The sequence below is a fragment of the Cavia porcellus genome, unplaced genomic scaffold (genome assembly GCF_034190915.1).
Source record: "Cavia porcellus strain 051 isolate PalLab524CR breed Dunkin Hartley unplaced genomic scaffold, mCavPor4.1 scaffold_7, whole genome shotgun sequence".
Lineage (NCBI taxonomy): Eukaryota > Metazoa > Chordata > Mammalia > Rodentia > Caviidae > Cavia > Cavia porcellus.
Window position 1 is genome coordinate 20313883 of NW_026947490.1, and position 21872 is coordinate 20335754.

The following is a 21872-nucleotide window of genomic DNA, read 5'->3' on the forward strand; positions in this document are numbered from 1 at the left end:
AACAACTTACAAATCAAATCTGTCTGGGGCAGGGGGAGGAATATGTGTCAAAGTCACTCTGTGAAACATCTTCCAGGATTGAAAACAGAGACCCAGAGTCATGTAAGTGGATATGGAGGATATGGACAAGTTGAAAAAACTGAAGAAAACATCTAGTTGCAAAATAATGGGTGACCTATATGATATAGGCTGCCCTGGGTATAAAGTTTCCTGTTTGTTTTTGCATTATTGAGCAGGACCATTGCACTGAGCCACTTACAAGACAGGCATGAGCCACAAGTTACACTGTGAGCCCGGGGAACTGCACATACCGATGCCACTGGCTGTGGGTCTCTGAGGGAACCCCCGCAATTGGACTGCCAAATTCTCCGCTTTGCCCCGGGATATTATTGAAAGCTATTTGTATGATGAGTGGAAATAAAATACACCTCGTTGGCAACAACAGCAACAAAAATACATCCAACAGGCTGGGTGTGTTGCGGCATGCCTGTAATCTCAGCATGCAGGAGCCTGAGGCAGGAGGACTGCTGTGAGCTGGAGGCCAGCCTAGGCTACATAGGGAGACCCTGACTCAAAAAAAAAGATAAATAAAAAACTGTACAGAGAACACTGGGCATGGTGATGCAGGTCTGTAATCCCAATTTGCGAGGCTGAGGCAGGACGATCACTGTGAATTCAAAAATAGGCTGGACTACACAGTGAAACCCTATCTCTAAATAAATAAATATAGACTTTTATAACTGCTCTTTTCAAAAACAGTTGAAGGAAAGGAAGGAAAACTATTCTGCAATTCTTGCTCTAGAACAACGTAAATATAACTCCTGGGCATAAAAGTGCTAAAGTAAAGTTTAAAAAAAAGTTCTACTTAAGTGTATTAAAAGTAAATCAAATGATTTCTGAAACATTTCCAAGTGTGAGCTACCTTTCTGTATGTAATTTCCCAGGGCAAGACTTAACTTTTTGTAGTCTAAGAGAGTGTAGTCTAATGATAGTGGAAGAAGCCCAGTGTGATAGTCCACACCTGTAAACCCAGGAATCAGGAGGCTGAGACAGGTGGATTTCTGTGAGTTCAAGGTCAGCCTGGGTTACATACTGACTTAAAACCTGGCCTGAACTATAGAGTGAGATCCTGACTCAAAAACAAACAACAGAACTGATAGTGGCGAGGGTTAAACTAGAATCTCACTTGTGTGTCAGTTTTAGCTTTCTGCTTTCTATGACCAAACTACTCACATCCTTAAACTTCTTAGCATTCACCATATTATAAATCTACTTTACAATTGTGCTGCTTCCTATAGCTTACATGATCACCATTTTGAGAAGAGTTATATATGATTAATACAATATTTTGCCTATTTAACAATAAAAATACAAAAATGCTTGTGAAGTTAAACAACTTTACTAGAGAATTTTAGCCAAACATTTCATTTTTCCATACATCAAAAGCCTTAAGATCAATAGGATCAAAAAGGGAAATACTGGTTATCAAGCAGTAATATTCATAATTGGAGAAGAACTTTTATTTATAATATAACTGATAGTTAAAATAGCTCAGGGACATAGCTCAGCAGCACAGCACCTGCCTGGCAAGTGTGAGGGAATAAGTTTGATCCCTGGTACCAAAAAAAAAGTCAGTTAACCAGGTTTGAACAAGAGTGAGTTTTAGAGAAAACTGCCTTGTTTATTCTAGAACAGCAAATATATAACAAGCAAAGAATAAATTTAATTCACATGATTAACCACTGCTTAATATAAAATTTTATCTATTCAGAAAAACAGGGAGCGGAAGCAGGGAACCCTGCCCAAGGCCAGCGAAATGTTTTCTCTGCATGGGGCCCAGGATCCAGCTGCCTGTGGGTCGAATAAGTCCAGCTGAGGCATGGAACTCTCCTATTCACCTGCAGGCCGGCCTTCTCCGGCTCCCTGTTGGTCCCTTAAGACCAGCGAAGGCAGGGAACCCCGCCTTAGGCCAGCGAACTGTTTTCTTTGCCTAGAGCCCAGGATTCAGCTTCCTGTTGAAATCAGTGAGTAAGGAGGGAGCAGGGACCTCTGTCCCAGCCTGGCTGACCTCTCTACCTCACTTGGAAACAAAACTTGAAGTGCAAAAATATAGGAAAATGACAAAACGAAAGACCAAAATGCAGTCTCAAACATCCAGCCCATCCCAAGAAAGCCTAGGAGCCATGTGCATAGAAGAAAATATATGCCACATACCTGAAATACCTGAAATAATAGTAACTGAAAAAAAGAAGCAACAATGGGAAGCCTTAAAGGAAATCAAACTAGAAATAATCTCTCAGGTAAAAGAAGAAATGATAAAAGAAATGAAGGAGATGCTGAACATATCTAAAGAAGACACAGTTTAAAAACTTGAGGAGATAAACAAAAAAATAGAATCCCTGGATGAACAATATAAGAAACAAACAGAATACATAAAGCAGATGCAAAGAGATATACAGGAAATCAAAAACTCCATCAAAAGTTGTAAAATCCGCCTCAATGAATGTGAAGATAGAATTTCAGGAAGACAAGATTGAAGCCAGTGAACAGGAAAGGAAAGATCTTTTTAAAATAACAAGAAATCAGGAAATAACAATTAAACACTGGCAAGATGACGCAAAAAGGAACAACATAAGGTTAATAGGGATAAATGAAAACGAAGGGAACAACATAAAGGATGTCAAGAGGATATTTAGAGAAGTAATAGCTGAACATTTCCCAAACATGAGACTGGAAACCAATATCAAGATCAGTGAAGCATATAGAACTCCAAATAGCCATAACCAAAATAAAACTATACCCAGCCACATAGTAATGGCCATCCAGTAATCGAACAAAAGAATAGAATATTAAAAGCCATAAGAGAGAAAAGACAGATAACCTATAAAGGAAAACCTATCAGAATCACAGCAGACTTCTCAGCACAAACAATAAAGTCAAGAAGAACATGGAGTGAAGTATTTCAGATTCTAAAGGAAAATGATTTCCATCCTAGGCTGATGTATCCTGCAAAACTGTCCTTCAAAATGGATGGAGAAATAAGATACTTCCATGACAAAGAACAGCTGAAAAACCACATGATCACCAAGCCAACCCTGCAAAGAATACTGAAAGACAGCCTAGATGCATCTAGGAAAAAACCACTAAACAAAGCAGACAATTAAACAGAACCGAAAGACAAAGATGCAACAGCAGAAGGATAACATGTCAACAATAAACCAATATATAAGTTATAACCATTAATGTAAATGGTCTCAATGCACCAGTTAAAAGAAACAAACTGGCAGAGTGGATCAAGAAACAAAATCCAACCATATGCTGTCTACAAGAAACCCATTTAACCCAAAGGATACCCACAGACTGAAAGTCAAAGGATGGAAAACAATACTCCATGTAACAGGAACCAAAAAAAAAAAAAAAAAAAAAAAAAAAAAAAAAAAAAAAAGCAGGGGCGGCTATTCTGTTTGCAGACAAATAAAAAGGGAAGCAAATATCACTCTAGTACCAAAACCTGAGAAAGACCCAACTAAAAAAGAGAACCACAGGCCAGTCTTTCTAATGAACACAGATGCAAAAATCCTCAATAAAATATTGGCAAATAGGATGCAGCAAATCATCAAGAAGATTATACACCATGACCAAGCGGGATTCATCCCAGGCATGCAGGGATGGTTCAATATACGTAAATCAATAAATGTAATACACCATATCAATAGAGTAAATGTAAGAACCATATGATCATTTCTATAGATGCAGAAAAAGCTTTTGATAAGGTCCAACATTCATTCATGATAAGAACCCTGCAGAAAATCAGAATACATTGTCTTTACCTCAATATAATAAAGGTCATCTATGACAAACCAACAGCCAATATCATACTAAATGGCCAAAAATTGAAGGCCTTTACTTTAAAATCAGGCACAAGACAAGAATGTCCTTTATCACCACTCCTATTTAATATAGTACTGGAAATACTAGCCAGAGCAATTAGACAAGAGAGAGAAATAAAAGGCATAAAGATAGGAAAAGAAGAAGTTAAGCTATCATTATTTGCAGATGGCATGATACTCTATATAGAAGATCCCCAAAACTCCATTGAAAGACTGCTAGATATAATAAATAAATTTAGTAATGTAGCTGGCCATAAAATCAATACTCAAAAATCAATAGCATTCCTATACACTAACAACAAAGTCACAGAAAGAGAAATAAGACAAGCCACACCCTTCACACTAGCAACCAAAAAAATGAAATATCTAGGAATTATTCTCACAAAAGAAGTGAAAGACCTGCACAGGGAAAATTATAATACACTGAAAAATGAAATTGAAGATGATCTCAGAAAATGGAAAAACATCCCTTGCTCATGGATAGGGAGAATAAATATTGTGAAAATGGCCATTCTCACAAAACTTTTATACAGATTCAATGCAATCCCAATAAAAATACCATCAACATACCTCATAGAACTTGAGAAATCACTCCTAAAATTCATCTGGAGTGAGAAGAGTCCTAGAATAGCAAGGACAGTTCTAGGCAGCAAAGGCAAGGCAGGAGGCATCACAATCCCTGACATGAAGTTATACTACAAAGCAACTGTAGTAAAATCAACATGATACTGGAACCAAAACAGAGCTGAAGATCAGTGGAATCAATTAGAAGATACAACCACAACTGCAAACACACTCAACCACGTTGTCTTTGATAAAGGGGCCAAACAGGTTCACTGGGAGTATGACAGTCTCTTTAATAAATGGTGCTGGAAAAACTGTCTCTCCATATGTCGAAAGCTAAAACTAGACCCATGCCTATCACCATGTACTAAAATAAAATCTAAATGGATCAAAGATCTGAATATTAAAACAGAAACACTAAATCTATTGGAAGACAAATTGGGTAAAAACCTTGAAGATATAGGAGTAGGTAGAAAATTCATGAATAGGGCTCAAACCACATGGGAAATACTTCCCAGAATCAATAACTGGGATCACCTCTTATTAAAAAGTTTCTGCACGTCAAAACAAGTCTCCAGTGTGGACTTCCGGGAGAACATGGCGGACAGATAACAGCAACTACCGGAGGCTCTCTGAAAGACTTGGCTCAGAAGCCAGGAATGGTGCGGACTAAGGAGACATAAGCAGGTGGAGATATGCTCTGCTGACTCAGGAACGAACTGGGCTGAGAGAAACCAACTTGGAATGCATTCCTGGTGCTAAAACAGGAACAGAAAAGCCTCGGTGTGGAGGCTGGACCCCGCGCCATTGTAAGCCGCGATTTGGGTTTCCCGCTGCGTGGTGGCTGGCTGCCTCTACAGTGGCTCAGCAAGGAGAGAGACGCGCAGAAGCTCTGAGAACGGCAATCTGCGAACGGCAGGGAGGCGTGCACTGACTTGTGGTGAGGTGAGTGAGAGAAGCTGACACTCTACCACAGTTTGACTCCAGTGGAGGACTTTCTGGGCCCAAGCAGTCCTGCGGGAGCAGGGCACGGTGGCGACTCCAGCCACACATCCCCCTCTCAGGCGGGATTGGTGAAAAGTGCCTGGCCTGCGTGACGCTGCTGGCGGACCTGGTAGGCTGTCCCAACCCAGATCCCAGAGCCTGACGGTGGCCGGGAGGGGAGACGCCTAGGCTGCCTGGTCCGTAACTCCCTGGTGCGCAGCGGTGAGCAGGAACACCTAACTGGCGCAATTCGATCAGGCTGTGGCTGACTGGGAGAGAAGCTGGGCCTCTTATATAAGCTTGCATATATAAGGAACAGAGAAGAAGAGGCAGCATGGGAAGAGGCAGCAACAAGAAAGGCTCCTCGGCCCCCAATTCTGAGAAACAGGCAATAGCAGACACCGCACCAATATACATAAGGCACCATATAGAGAGCCTCATAGACCAATTCAGGAATGAAGTTATCAACGACCTGAAGCTAGAAGTATGCAGAATAGTTAGAGAAATGCTAAGTACCACCCAAGAAAAAACAGGCGGTGGAATGGAAGAACAGAAAAAAAGGGGAGAATTGTTTGATGGAGAAAACAGAGAAACCATAGAATACGTGAAGCAGGTTCAAAGGGACTACCAAGATACCAAGAAGTCTATAGAAGACTGGCATAACAGCTTGAAAGAAACTAAGGACAGACTATCTGAACTGGAGGGCAGACTTGTAATATGGGAGAATGAAATGAAAAACTTCTTAAAAATAACAAAGAAACAAATAGCAATAATACAAAGACAAGAAGATGATAAGAGGATCCATAACTTAAGGATTAAGAACATAAAAGAAGAAGTAGGGACACAAACAAGTGAACTACAAAAGCTACTCACAGAAATAATCCAGGAGAATTTTCCTAATTTAGCAAAAGGTAAAGATACTCAGATGTATGAGGCATACAGGACCCCAGCTACCTACAACCCAAACAGAGCAACACCCAGGCATATAATAATAAAAATTCCAGAAATTCAATACAAGAACAGAATATTAAAAGCTGTCAGAGACAAGAAACAGACCACTTACAAGGGAACACCCATCAGAATTACAGCAGATTTCTCGGCACAAACCATCAAATCACGAAGAGCGTGGGGGGAAATAATTCAAGCTTTGAAAGATAATAATCTCCAGCCAAGATTGAGATATCCTGCACAACTGTCCCTGGAAATTGATGGAAAAACAAGGTGCTTCCAGGATAAAGAGGAACTGGGGGAATTTGCAACCACCAATTCAACTCTACAGAGAGTATTGCAGGATATTCTAAAAAAAGAAAAATACAAAGAATCCAGAAATAATGGCAGAGAGGCCACAACGAATGGAGCAGAGAACAAAATGAAGAAGACAAACTGACAGCTACTGACAGAAAAAGAGCTCAACAGAAATGAGGCAGAGAAGATTGGATGATAGGAACAGCTATTTTGGAGAAAATGACATCTTAATAGGTAATACTGATTTAGTATCATCTTGTTTTGAAGTCTCATCTAGCTTTTGTCCTTCTGTCTCCAATAGTCTAAATAGGTTGTATCTTACTGGATTTTATTATGTACGATAGTATAAGCAAAAACCTTGTAAAGACAAGGAGATTATACAGAAACCATTATTCATTTTCTGTTAGTCGATTCTAAATACTCTGTAATGCTGTCATTCTCTTGAATGGTTTTACATTGTTTTGATATACTTAATGCTACAGTATACGAAGTTGTACTCAAGGATTTCAAAGAAAGACAATATGGTACCTACTTTTAGGTTAGGATTATCTGGTGGTGAAACACTATTCTGCTTAAATGGTTATGTTTTGATCTGCGCTGTTTCGTTGTTATGCCCTCTTTTATCTCAATCTCCACTCCATTATTTACTTTTTTATCTTTATCCTTTTAATTAAAGGAAAAAAATAGCAGGATATATTATAGTAACCCACTTTGACTTTTCATTACCTTGATTTAAAGCCCTGTATTACTCTCACCATCTGGTTTTTAACTGATGTTCCCCTATTCTGTTTTGCTGGATAGTATCAGGTTCGAAAGTTTAGGCATCAGCTGTGAAGATAATGAGATTCATTATGACGCCCATTCTTGTTGACTTTTATCTACTTTTGAAGACCTACAATGTCTCCAATGTTTTGGTTCTGTTGGTTTTATTCTTTACTGTTTTGTTCAATTGTATTATAACTAACGATATAGGCAATTCTATTAGAGATAGCGGGAGGCATTATGGTAACCATTGTTGATCACCTTGTATTATGTTTTTACATTATCTATTATGTCCACCCTTTTGACTTGACCGATTCTGTTCTGTTATGTCACATTTGGTTTTACTCTCTTCCAAAAAAGTAATAAGAACCGTGGGAGCAATGAAACCCAAAATGTGTAATAGTCATGGTACAAAAGAGAGGAAAAGAAAGTGCTCCAAACTATATAACTGCGTGTATATTTAAGTGTATAAGATAGAAAATGATATCACAGAGTTTTATTGGATCAATGAACAGAACTGTTTGCAGTATCATTGATGGAATGTCCACTTTACAAGCTTTAATTTTGTGACTTGAACAATTATTTCTAAGATGACAATATGTAATCCATTAACTAGTGATTTCCTACTGTTCATTTTTTTTTCTGTAAATCTGTATAACTTGTACCCTTTCCCTGCTTTTTTTTTTCTTTTCTCCTTAAATAAAATTAAAAAAAAAAAAAAACAAGTCTCCAGTGTGGTGAGAAGAAAACCCACAAACTGGGAAAAAATCTTAGTGAACTGCCCCTCAGACAAAGGACTTCTGTCTAAAACATATAAAGAATTAAAAAAAAAATCAGACCCCCAAAATTCAAAGACCCAATCCAAAAATGGGCATCTGAGATGAATAAACAATTCTCAGATGAAGAAATACAAATGGAAAATAAATATATGAAAAAGTATTCATCATCATTGGTCATTAGAGAATTGCAAATCAAAACCTCACTGAGATTTTATCTCACTCCTGAAAGAATGGCCAAGATCAAGAAAACCAACAACAACAAATGCTGGAGAGGCTGTGGAGAAAAGGGAACTCTCCTGCACTGTTGGTGGGAGTGTAGACTAGTGCAACCATTGTGGAGGTCAGTCTGGAGATTTGTCAGAAAACTAGGACTGGAAGCCCCATATGACCCATATACCACTTCTAGGCATATTCCCAGAAGAACTGAAAGCATCATACCACAGTGATATATGTGCACCCATGCTTATAGCAGCACAATTTGTAATAGCCAGATCTTGGAAACAACCTAAATATCCATCAACTGAAGAATGGATAAAAAAGTTGTGGGATTTTTATACAATGGAGTACTACTCAGCTATAAAGAATGACTGCATTGAGACATTTATAAATAAATGGACGCAGCTTGAGACCATACTCATAAGTGAAATAAATCAAACTCACATGTATAAATACCGAATAGTTTCCCTAGTGTAAGAAATGATGAGAATACATAGAAGTATCTGGTAATCATGATTCCCAATCATATTGGTTTGAAGCCATATAATGTTTTCACTCATTAACTGCAATGGTTTTAACCTGGGTTGTTCAAGTTTAGTATCTGTGATAGCACGAATAGCTATTTTGAAGAAAGCAACACAACATAAAAGCTAGTGCTGATTCAATATCGTCTTGTTTTAAAGTCCCATCAAGCTGTACTACATCTGTTTCCACTGGTTTTAACATGTTGTATCTATATTTCACTATATGCTATAGTATAAACAAAACTCTTTATAGGCAAAGAGATAATATAGAAACCATTTTTTGTTTTCTATTAGCAGGTTCTAAATACCCTGTAATTCTTGCATTCTCTTGAAAGGCTTTACACTGCCTAGATAGGCTTGCTATTATAGCACACGAATATAGTTACACTCAAATAATTTAAGAGGCACTATGGTGACTACTATTATGTTAGATTATCTGGTGGTAAAACACAATGATGCTTGAATTGCTCGGTTCTGCCCTGCATTGTTCTAGTATAGTATCCTCTCTTATCTCAATCTTCCCCTATTTTTAAATTAATCTATTTTCTCTGTTTTTTTTTAATTAAGGGAAAACTAAATTAACGAATCACGGGACATACTATAGTAACTTTTTTCTTGTCTGACTTGAACCCCAGTATTGCTCTCCCCATCTTGTTCTGTCTGATTATTATATATTCTATTTTGTTTGATAGTATCAAGTTTAAGGGTATAGGCAACCACTTTGAAGGCAATAAGATATACTATGATGCCCAATATGGATTGAGTATCATCTTTTTTTTTGAAGTCCTGTAAGTGTAGATTTTATTGGTTTTTTCCCATATTGTTTTGATCAATTCTATTATACCTGATGATATAGACAACTCAATTTGAAAATAGCAAGAGGCACAATGGTAACCACTTTTGATCACCTGGTATTCTATTGTTGCATCACGTACTATGCCCACCCTTCTGTTCTAACTGACTCTGTTTTGCTTAGTCACATTTGTTTTTATTCTCTTCAAAAAAGTAGTAAGAACTGTGAGAATAATAAAACCCTAAAAGTCTAATTGTTACTGTAAAAAAGAGAGGAAAGTAAGGTGGACTAAGGGATATAACCGCAGGTACGTTCGAGAGTGCAGGACGGAAAACCATATAACAGCTTTTGTTGGATCATTGAACGGAACTGTCTCCAATTGCACTGTATGAATGTTCACTTTATATGCTTTAATTTAGTGATATGGACAACTGTTTCTGGGAAGATTATGTGTAGCCTGTTAACTGGTGATTTCATACTGTATATATTTTTTTCTAGAAATACTGTATTATTTGTACCCTTTTACTGCATTGTTTTTTATGTCCTTTCTTTTTTTTTTCTTCTCTCTTTAAATAAAAAAAAAGAAAAAAGAAAAACAGGGAAGTTGAGTCTAATCATTATACTGCCCCTATATTTAAACATTTTCTTTTTCTTTTTTCCATCCTTAAATGTAAGGGCAATTAACCAGTGTGTTTTGCTGACTAAGGTTTCCTAAATAATTCTTAGCCATCGAGGTGTAGCTGTGATGAAACCAGAGGGAAACATCCAAGCATTTATTGGAAATCTGAAGTACAAAATAAGCACGTGTATTCTATACAGTCTCATCACAGGAAAAGCAAGAGTTGAACTGTTTCGGTATGTGTTTGGTTGGTTGGTTGGTTGGTTTTTGAGATAGTATGTCACTTTGAATTTCAGGTCAGCTGATTATGTAGCCTAGGCTGGCCTCAAACTCAAGGCAATCCTCCTCCCTCAGCCTCACTAGTGGTGAGACTACAGCTGTACATCACCTGCCTGGACTGAGTTAAATTGTTTTACACAACACATGTATTGGTTTGCTTTTTCATCTGAAATTTCTTTTTCCTGCGAACCATGAACAAAGAACTGGTTGCCCAGAGTTTTGCAGGCAAATTGGAAATATGTAATGTGGCTCATAGCCAAAAAGAGACCGAAATCAATATAAGCAAGCCAAAAGAGTCAGAATTCAGAGCCAGGATAAGCATGATGAAATGCAGAACATCGTTTTTTAAAGCCTCTTTCAGACTCATTTATATTCCTTCTTTTTTTTTTTTTTTTTTTTGTCTTTTTAAGATAAGATTTTGCTATTTAGTTCAAGCTGGCCTCAAACTCGCAGTGATCCTCCTGCCTCAGCCTCCTGAGGGCTGGGTTTACAGGTGTGTGCCACCACACCCAGCTTCATTAATGTTCTCTTGCAGCAACTGTATCACAATTCAATCAAAAGACCAATCTAGCATCCGTAACACCCACACACAGCAAACTGATGGAGATTAAGGGCACAGGGTTAGTACTCATCTCTAGAACAGTATTCTCAGTATTGGGCCCATTTGTCACATGCATCTCAGTGATAAAGATGGTCTTGGGTATTCAGGTAGCTGTGAACAATCATTCTCTTTAATGAGCCTAGTCAGTAGAGTATCTTCAAAGGAAGAACAAAGAAGTCCAAAATGCTTCCAGGCATGAACACAGAGATCACACAAGATCAAACAGAAAAGCTATGTCAATCCTGGCGTCCGAATCATCTGAACTAGGCCACACTTTCAGCGTAACCAAGTAAAAGCCATGGTTCCCATTGTCCAGTTACAGCCGATGCTCCCATCAAGACACTGCGGATGGGACCATGAAGCCACTGGGTGCAAAAGTTCCCTGTGGTAATGCAGTCAAAGCCCAGGACAGGCATCAAAAGGAAAGAAAGACCCACGCCGCCAGCCAAAAACTCCAGCTGGTTGTAGGTGGAGATCCACCGTCTTGGAAGGTTTGCAGCAGGCTCCGTTATCTGGCATGCAGAAGTGAGTTCTTGAGGGCTTTCAAGTTCATGAATGTCTCTTGCCCAGTAGGTGATTCTCTCAGACAAGGCCCAGTGGGGACTGTAATATTCACAGTGTACTAAACAGGAAGGCTGAAATGATGGCTGCTCTTCTTGTGGAATAAAAAGATTCATCAAAAAGAGAGGTTACACAGAACATAGAGAAAGATCCAGCTAATCTTACATGGCTGTTCAGTAGATAAAAATGCAAACTTAGATCCAACTTACAAGGAAGATCAGGTACTACTGGGGCAGCATTTTTTTAGTCAATCACCCACAGGTATTAGGCACAAATTACAAAAACCTCACATGGGCTGCCAGACCCATTTAACCCAATCACAAGACAGAGTATTTTCTGTGTTCCACAACCAGGATCTGGAAAAAGTAAAAATGGAGAGGAACTGAAAAGGCAAGGCAGGCCAGAATTATGGCCTTAGCAATTAGCAGTGCTTGAAGCACACCCAAACTGTCCAAGAGAAAATAAATCCAGGACCAATCACAAAAAGAGTTCCTTCTTTAAACACCAGCTAACGGGACCCTGGGCATGTGACTGTACTAGCCCATTGCTCCATGCCAGGTGACTGATGTGTCAGGTGACATGACACTGGAGAATTGACTGTCCCTGCTCCCAGAGATAGGCTGAGCCAGCCAAAGCATTCACCCTCTCTCTGACAAAGAGGACTAAAGTGCCGTGGGGCAAACTAAAATGCCTCTGTCCACGGACATCTCCATCTCACACGAGGAACCCTCAATTCTTTTGGATACAGTTGCCAATATTGTATTATTCTGCTTTAATTTTCTTTTTCATAAACCCCCTCTGTAGATCTATAGCCATAAATGGGGCCAGCCATTATACTATGCTGTAGGATCCACTAGGCACCCTCAGCCTAATTAGCTAGCCAAGATCCTGCCCCGCCAAGCGATCAGCTGATCTGGTGAAACACAGGCTGAGATAATAGCTATTGAGGTAAAATACAACTTAATGTTTGTAATGTTTAGTGTTTCACTGAATTTACAGGCCTAAAGCCGTAGTCTAATCATCTATTCAAAAGATAACAATATGCAATATAGCAACTATGGGGAGTCTCCTTCTGAAGGTGATAGCTATTGTTAATTCACTATTATCTTGTTTTGAAGTCCTGTATCATTCTCATTGTTTTGTGTGGTTGGGTTTTATTCTGTTTTGTCTTGTTTGATTTTATTGTACCTGACAACATTGGCAGCTGTTTCAAAGATAACAAGATATATTATGATAGCCAAAAAAAATCCCAGCTGGTTTCACAACTGAATATAATATCCAATAAAACAGGAGGCTCATAAAGGCCTCTGTGGCCTTGTCAGTCCCTTTGCAATATTCCCATTCTCTCTGTGGAAAACCTTCTGGAAAACAGAGGCCAGCATAATACCTCTGCCTCCTTAATGAGGCTGTAATCCCAACTTCCCCACCCCCACCCCCACCCCATAGCAGATCCATACACAATGCTTCCTTGAATTTCTGGAGACACAAATTGGTTCTCATCTTGAACCTCAAAGATGCTTTCTTTTCTATTCCTTTCCATTTAGACTCTCAGTTTCTGTTTGCCATAAAACTCACCTCAAAGGAAAAACAGTATACATTGACAGTTCTCCCATAGGGCTTTAGAGATAGTCCTCGCCTTTTTATTTGGGCATTAGGGAAGGATTTAAGGATTCTAGAGCTTAAACATGGAATCATCCTAAATTCATAGATGACAGTTTAATTTGTAGCTCAATTTTGAAGTGAACCAACTATAATACTATCCAAACTCTCAATTTCTACCTAAAAAGGAATATAAAGTCTTAGGCCCAGCTATCCCTTCAGAGAATCCACTACTTGTGATACTTCCTTATGCCCAGGAAATGGGACTGTCTGGGGACAGATCCAGACTATTTGTGATCGTGAGCCCCCTACCACTAAACAACAACTTCATTCCTTCCTAGTCCAGCTTCTGCCAAATCTGGATACCTAATTTTGGACTAATAACAAAGCTTCTGTATACGACTGTCAAAGTTCTGTGTCTGAGCCCTTAAAATGACCAAAAGTGACTGAATTGCTTTTCAAGGAATAACGCATGCTCTTACTCAGGCTGCAGCACTGGGAATACCTGACTCAAGAAAATCCTTCTTCCTCTATAGATCAAAAATAGAGAGGAATTGCTTTGAGTATCTTGGCCCCAATGCTGGGAACCCTGCATAGTGTCATGCTTTTCAAACAAGTTAGATGGATGCTGGATGACCACCCTGCTGAGGACAATAGCAGCTATAGCTATGCTAACAGAAAATTAACTTTGGGACAAAAATTCAAAGTCCTAACTTCCCATCAAGTCAGAGCTATTCTTGAGACAAAATATTATTTGTGATTGACAGGGGAATAGTTTACCAGATTTCCAAGCCATGCTTTCAAACACCCCTGAGGTTACCATGAAGGCTTGCACTATTTTTTATCCTACAGGTCCAGAAGTTAGCCACTGTTAAACACAGATGATGTTCCAGACCTGTACAAGCAGGTAGTACACCAGTGATCCACTCCTCCAAGAGGAGGAATGATTTGCTGATGGAAGTAGCTTTGTCAAAGAAGTATTAGAAAGGCAGGTAATGTAACTGTCAGTTCACAGCAGGTCACTGAGGCCTTCCCCCAAAGACCTCTCCACTCAAAAAAAAAGTCCTTACTCAGGCATTGATTTTAGGGAAAGGCAGTAATTTAAATATTTATACAGGTTCCAAATATGCACTTCTGATGCTACATGCTTGTTCAGCAGTATCAAAAAGGGGGCTTACTAATTAATAATCATCTATAAAGCATAAGCAAAAAATTCTACAACTCTTGTAGGCAGTCTGTCTTCCAGACAGGCTTCCAGACAGGCTTCCTTGTTCATTCCAAGGAACAGCAAAGAAACATGTCTAAAGTCTCCTTGGGAAAGCAAAACGCTGACAGTCAAAAATGGCAGTCACAGCTCAAGACTAGCCCTATTTCCAGTTCCGAAATGATTAACCAGGCCAGGTGTGGTGGTGCACGCCTATAAATCCCAGCACTCAAGAGGCTCACAGTGAGCTCAAGGCCAGCCTGAATTACATAGTGAGACCCTGCCTCAGCAAAAAAACGGTGGGGGCCGGGCATATAGCTCCGCAGCACAGCACCTGCCTGGCAAACGTAAGGTCATGAGTTCTATTCTAGATTCCAAAAAAAAAAAGCTGGGTATGGTGGCACATTCCTGTAATCCTAGCATTTAATACAATGAGGCAGGAATATTGTTGTAAATCTGAGGCCACCTTGGGTTACATAGTTAGTTCAAGTTCAGCCTAGACTACATGATAAGACCCTGTCTCAAAAACAAAAAGAAAAGAAAAAAAAAGTCTATAATCCTCAGAAAGATAAATAAGACTTAGGCCAAGAAGACATTAAAAGGAGGTTATGGTGGTATTTGTGAAACAAACGAGTCCTTCCCCCAAATGACACAGCAGAATGCTATTTTTTAAAAACACTCCATGATTCTTTCTGCATGGGAGACAGTCACTCAGATTCTCAAAGAACCAGAACTAATGTCAACCAAAAAGGGACTCCTGCAGACCGGTTAAAGCCAGAACGAAAGGACCCCTTTTCAGGAACCCTGGCCACACCACTGCAGTAAAAGTGGCAGAGACAGAGGGAGCTGGATCTCTTTCTGGGATAAAGTCAGTCCCACTTGAGCTGTTGGGGGCAAAGGGCTGCAGAACAGAAAGCTACAGAAAGAACAAGACTCGGGTTCTGCTCCAGGTGCAGATAAGGAGAGGTAATGACCCCTGCTCCACCACAGTGTAAATGACACCGGCTTTTGACCCCATAAAGTGGGTGATGCACTGGGCTGCTGTTCTTGGGCTCTTGGTAGTTTATCTGGTATTCCTCTCGCTGTACTTCCCTCCCCACAGAAAACATAAAAATAAAACTAAACAAAAAAAGCTTCTAAATAATAGCATAAATATTTTGGTTTCTAATTTCTGGCTCTAATAGCCCACCTTTTAAGATACTCTGGAAAATATCCTAACCTGCTTCTGCTCCTATTTGGTTTCTGTTTACTCAACCCAATAGTAAAACTTGTTGTTCAAGGCTTCAAAAAATCTACCTTCAGGTGAGGATCCAGCCTACAGCCCATGACTCTCCAGAAAAATTCACAGAGCTTTCTGCCATTGAATAGGCAGCACAACAATTCCCAGCCATGTAAGGACTCTTTTCTCACTGTCCTCTGACAGGCTCCTTCCAGCCTCGCCAGTGAGCCCCAGGCAGTAAGGGAGCAGGTGACCTCAGCCCTGCCACGTGCCCATTTTGATTGCCATTTTGATTTCTTATCTGGTCTTTTGGGACCCAATAGGGGAGACTAGTCCAAAACATTGGCGGCCTGTAATTTTTATTTAATGTCTGTCCTCATGTCAGCTTTGAAATAATTATTTTTAAATAACATCTTTAGAAAATCCATTTTTTTAATGTGTGGGATGGTACCAGTTGACAGTTGGGATACAAAGCCGGGGAGCAGTAGCCATCACCCAGGAAGCTGCAACCTCATTTTTGCTATCCCGTGGCTGCCTTTCTGACATGAATCTGCAGGGACGCTGCCTTCATTTTTCCTCCCCACGTCCTCACTCAGCTCTAATGGATGGTACCTAAAGATGTCAGGAAAAAAGGATGGGAGGGATGTACGTGAGGGGACATTTAGTAGCCCAAAGTGAGACGCTGGCTGCGGTCTGGAATTAGCAGGAAATACTTGCTGCCAGCAGAAATTGTGAGGTTCTCCTGTCTGCCTAAAAATGATCAAGGCTTAGCACTGACTTACGGGAAATAAGGTTGGACTTTGTCAACAGCTGAGATTCACTGAGAGACTTTATCTGAATAGATCAAGACAACCTTTGTTCCCCGAGAATTACCTTCCTTCACCCTCCCATATTAGTTCCACCTTTCAGAAGAACAAGAGAAGAGGAAGGGGAAAATGAAAGAAGGGAGAAAAAGAGAATAGAGAAAAGAAAAGACAATAGAAGGAAAAAAATGGAAACGAAACTTTTGTAAATAAGGAGGGGTAGAGGGGCTAAGGGAGGGGAACGGAAAAAAAGAAGCAAAAGAAACAAGATATATCATGCACTGGTGCAAATTCCCTGTGATGAATGTTATTATTGTGTATATCTAAAATGTACTGATGCAAAATAAATTTAAAAATAAAAATGAAGAAGCCTCAGGCCCCAGTCCTTTCTGTATCTTTAGGATGGGATAGGCTTCTTCCATTAGCCCTTCTTGGAGTCTCCAAATAATTAAAATGGTTTTGGCCCTGTTAATTTGTCTTCTATAAATTTACTCCACAGGCTCAAATCACTGAACCTTCTGAGACTAGAGGAGAAAGCTTTTTTGGTTTTTGTTTTATTTTTGCTTTTTTATTGTTTTGTTCTGTTACATTGGGATTTGAACCCAGGAACTCCCCACTAAGGTGTATCTCCAGCACTTTTTACTTTTTATTTTGAGACAGGGTCTTGCTAAGTCACTAAATCACCCTAGCTGGGCTCAAACTTATGATCCTCCTGCCTCAGCCTCTCAGACTGCTGGGATCAGAGCTGTGCAGCACCACACCCACCTGGCTGAGGGAGAAATCCCGCGCAGGTGAGATGTGGGGATGCTGAGAGGAGGTGGGGATGCAGGAGACAAGGAGGGTGGCAGAGGAGTCAGAGAGGAGTGTCAGAACGAGGAAGGGACGAGCAGTGATCAAGACCAGTGCAAAACAACACTGCCACTAGGGGCTGGGGATTTAGCTCAGCAGCATAAGCACCTGCCTTGCAAGCAGGCAGTCAGGAGTTAGATCTCCGGTACCAATAAAAAAGAAAAAGGCAAAAAAAAAAAAAAAAAAAAAAAAGAACACTGCCACTTTATGGTCTGTGACAAAAATTAGTGGGCTGACATCATTCCTAGTCAGGGATGTTCTTGGAATCTGAGGAAACCCAAGGGCTGGAGCAGCAGCAAAGAAACAAGACTCACCTCAGACTTCCATCCTGCCAGGTCTGGGTGCCAGGTGGGGCAGCTTTGAAGAAGAGAAAGGAGATTAGGACAAGCAAGACTGAGGGTGTCCTCTGTGGGCCTGGATCCTTGCTTTAGTAGAAATGGAAATTAAATCTAAAAAGCACAGTGCCAGGCATGGTGACACGTGCTTGTAATCCCAGCACTCAGGAGACTGAGGCAGGAAAATCACCATAAGATTGAGGCCAGCCTGAACTACAAAGCAAGATCGTGTCTTTAAAAAGAAAGAAAGAAAGAACAAACTACAGCACAAATTTACAGGAAAAAATTTTAACTGGAGAGTAAAAGAAAATGGTAAGTTTGAAGAGCTGATGAACATTAAGCTGGTGATTAACAGAAGAAAAGGAAGGAAGGACTCCAGAATGAGCAGCTGGAGGCCACACTGGCACGAAGGGGATCAGACGGTCCACTCATAAGGCAGGAAGCCCGCTTTAAGATTTGACTGGGGGGTTGGGGTCCGGTTGATCATTATCTCAGTCTGGGTTTCCTACTTGGAATCCTCAAGGCTAGAGGGGCAGTTCTGTTCCCACAAAAGGATTGCCTGTGTTTATGGTGGCTTCAGTTCATATGGGGCTCTGTTTTTCCTGAAATGTTCAGGACAATGGCTGGAGACTTCTGGGTTTAGTTGAGTGCCCTGTAAAACCCTTATCTCCGTTCTGAAGGGAGAAGAGATCCTGTAAATGCAGTGCTGATCAACCTGAGTTAGTCAACTTTTAAACAGCTCTCAAAGAGATTAATCTACCACACAGAGCTCAGAAGGGGCTTGACCAAAGTTTTAAATAAGAAAGGATACCAAAATGAAGTCAAGATTCGTTCCATATTTAGTCATCTGTAGACCCAAATGAAGAGTCGTGGTTTTCAACAAAAATGGCTTTTAAGTCCCTGACTACCCCAAAAGAAAACACAAATCACTCTCTAATGAACAACAAACTAAGGACTCTTTCTGGCCCTGGCCCTTTCCCTAGAATGCTCTCTGGCAACATCAAAAGAAGGAAGCCAGGTAAATTGGGTAGACTGTGGACCAGAGAGCAGGAACACCATGGCTTACCCCAGTACCCCAAATCCAGTGCCAGAACCACAGGCCTGGAGGATCCCAGGCAAAATGAAGTACCACCACCACCGTGTTGGCAATTTCTAACACCATCTACCACCCATCCTGCTGGAACTCCAGCACTGGCAGCCTCCAAAACCCATAGTAAAACCCATGAGGTGGTTCAGAAAACCCATAGTAGGTGTTCGACTCAATGAGCTGACTCCGGCCTAGATCAGGGTTTCTCCTGGGAAGGCACCATTGGCAGTGGATGAGGTCCAGGACCTTAGCATGAGTATCTCCTGGCCCAGGGTGAGTAGTTAGCGTGGAAGGCAGGCCAGGCTCCACCAGGGGTGACTTAGTCCCTGCACTACCAGAAAGGAGGAGGGGGAGCGTGTCTTGTGGGGCTTCTTTCCTGGTCCTTGGTGTCTCAAAGAATTAGACAACACACAGAAAAAGCAGCAAAGGTGCACATTTATTGAAGGGGAAAAAGTAGTATACTCTGCAGGATGAGAGCAGACTGGAGAAAAGGTTCACAGCAGTATGCAAGATAAAGCAAAAGGGGTCATTTGTATACCAGATACCTGGATTGACCCTCACCTCATGCAAATAGGCATTTTGGCTTCTGTCCTATCAAAAGCTCACTTGGTCGTTCTTCCCTGCTGGCACTGAGCGATGGGCATCTTTCGAGACGACTGGCACAAGTGCCATAAGACTAGGGACAAAAGAAAACCCTACTACAAGAAGCAGAAGTATGAGTTGGGGTACCCTGCTGCGGACACTAAGATTGTCCCCCACTGACCTCACAGTCTGAGTTCAAGGAGGCAACAAAAACTACTGGCCCTGAGGTTGGATGTGGGAAACTTCTCCTAGGGCCCTGAGTGTTGTACTGGAAAAACAAGGATCACTGATGTTGTTTACAGTGCATCTCATAATGAGCTGGTCCACCAAGACCCTCGTGAAGAACTGTACTGTGCTTGTTGACAGCACACCCTACCGACAGTGGCACAAATCCCACTGCGCACTGCCCCTGGGCCGCAAGAAAGGGGCCAAGCTGACTCCCGAGGAAGAAAACATTTTAAACAAAACATAACCAAAGAAAATTCAAAAGAAGTATGATGAAAGGAAAAAGAACACCACAATCAGCAGTCTTCAGGAGGAGCAACTCCAGCAGGGAAAGCTTCTTGCCTGCATTGCATCAAGACCAGGCCAGTGTGGCCGAGCAGATGGCTATATGCTAGAGGGTAAGGAGCTGGAGTTCTAGCTGAGGAAAATCAAGGCCCAGAAGGGCAAATAAACCTTCCTTCCTACCTTACTCATGTAATAAAGGTATTTATTGTTCTTTTTTTTTTGGTCTTTTTCCTTTTTATCGGTACCAGGGATCGAACTCACAACTGCCTGCTTGCAAGGGTATTTATTGTTCTTAAAAAAAAAAAAACTCATTTGATCTTATGCCAGATGTAAATTATCCTATTGATAAACTAACTTAGTCTCTCGCCAGATGAAATATCAGAGTATCTTTTGAGTAGTACCTGCATGTAAATGAATAATTGAAAATAGCATCTTGTGATTGGTCCTGCAAACAGCATCAAATTCAGATGAAGAACTGAAAATAGCACCCTGTGTTTTTTGTTTTTTTTTTTTTTTTTTTTTTTGAGACAGCATCTTGCTATGTAGCCCAGGCTGACCTCGAACTTGCCATGATCTTTCTGCCTCACCCTCCCAAGTGCTGGGATTACAGTCATATGCCACCACACCAGTGAAAATAGCACTTTTTTGATGGATGTACAGTGCTCAGGAGGTGTAAGCCTGCCATCTTTTGGGGGCCAGTGTTTTTAGGACGATTTTAGGAAACATCTCACTCAGATTGTTAGCTGTGAGTTTTTATGACCTTTTAAACATCTTGCCCAATTGGATGTCTGGTTTGCCCCAAACCTAATCATCTCCCATTCTGGGAACCTTGGAATCTGCCCACATATATTTTTTTCTTTCTTTTTCTTTCTCTCTTTGAAATCTCCCAACATATTTTTTCTTTCTTTTCTTTTTTTAAAATTTTTTCAGAGTCTCACTAAGTTGAAAAGTTTCCCAGATCAAGCTTGAAATTGCAATCTTCCTTCTCACTTATAATCCCAGCTAATCAAGAGCTAGGGCCAGAGAATTACTGAAGTCCACGTGTTCAAGAGTGGCCTGGACAACACAGAGAAGTTCCATCTCAAAGTTATTTTTAAATTTTAAATGTATTTAACAAACAGTCAAAGCTCATTATACTATTATAAGTGCTTACAAATATTAATTCATCTCATTTTTTGTTTGGTTGATACTTTTTGGTTTTGTTTTTGTTTTGTTTTTTGGTACTGGGGTTGAACCCTGGCCCTTCACACTGAGACCCAGCCTTTTAAATTTTTTCATTTTATTTTGTTTTATATCACTGGGGATTGAACCCAGGGCCTTCATACTGAGCTAAATCCTCTAGCCTTTTTTATCTTTTTTTAATTTTTAGACAAAGTCTCACTGAGTTGATAAAGTGCCAGCTGAGCTCAAACTTAAAGTCCTCCTTGTCTCAGCTTCCCAGAGTGCTGGGATTAAATGGTCAACTCATTTAATGCTGGCATAGTACCTTATTTATTAACAAAGGATCTGGGACAGAAAGGAAAGCCAACTCACCCTATATGGTTTAAGAGCGTTTATTCTAAAGTGGATGGTTTTGAGCAGGAAACAGAATGAACCAGCAATTGGTCCTTAGGCCAAGAACTTCAAGAAGAAGACAAGTACCAAGTTCTGAGGCTGGTTCAGCATCAGAGAATAGGGTCTTCCTATGTCCCTCAGGCTGGCCTTGATCTTGTGATCCTCCCACCTCGGCCTTCTGAATGCTGAGGTTACAGCAATGTGCCACTACACAAAGTTGTATTAGAAAAATTTAAGGAAGACCAGTACAGACCAGGTTTGATAGCATACACATGTAATCCTAGCACTCCGAAGGCTGAAGTAGGAGGATCAC

General features: G+C 40.4%; 1 pseudogene; it reads left to right on the forward strand.

The window, feature by feature from the left end:
* Window positions 1-19549: 19549 nt before the first annotated feature.
* LOC100729410 (small ribosomal subunit protein eS8-like) lies at window positions 19550-20171 on the forward strand (annotated as a pseudogene).
* Window positions 20172-21872: the final 1701 nt, after the last annotated feature.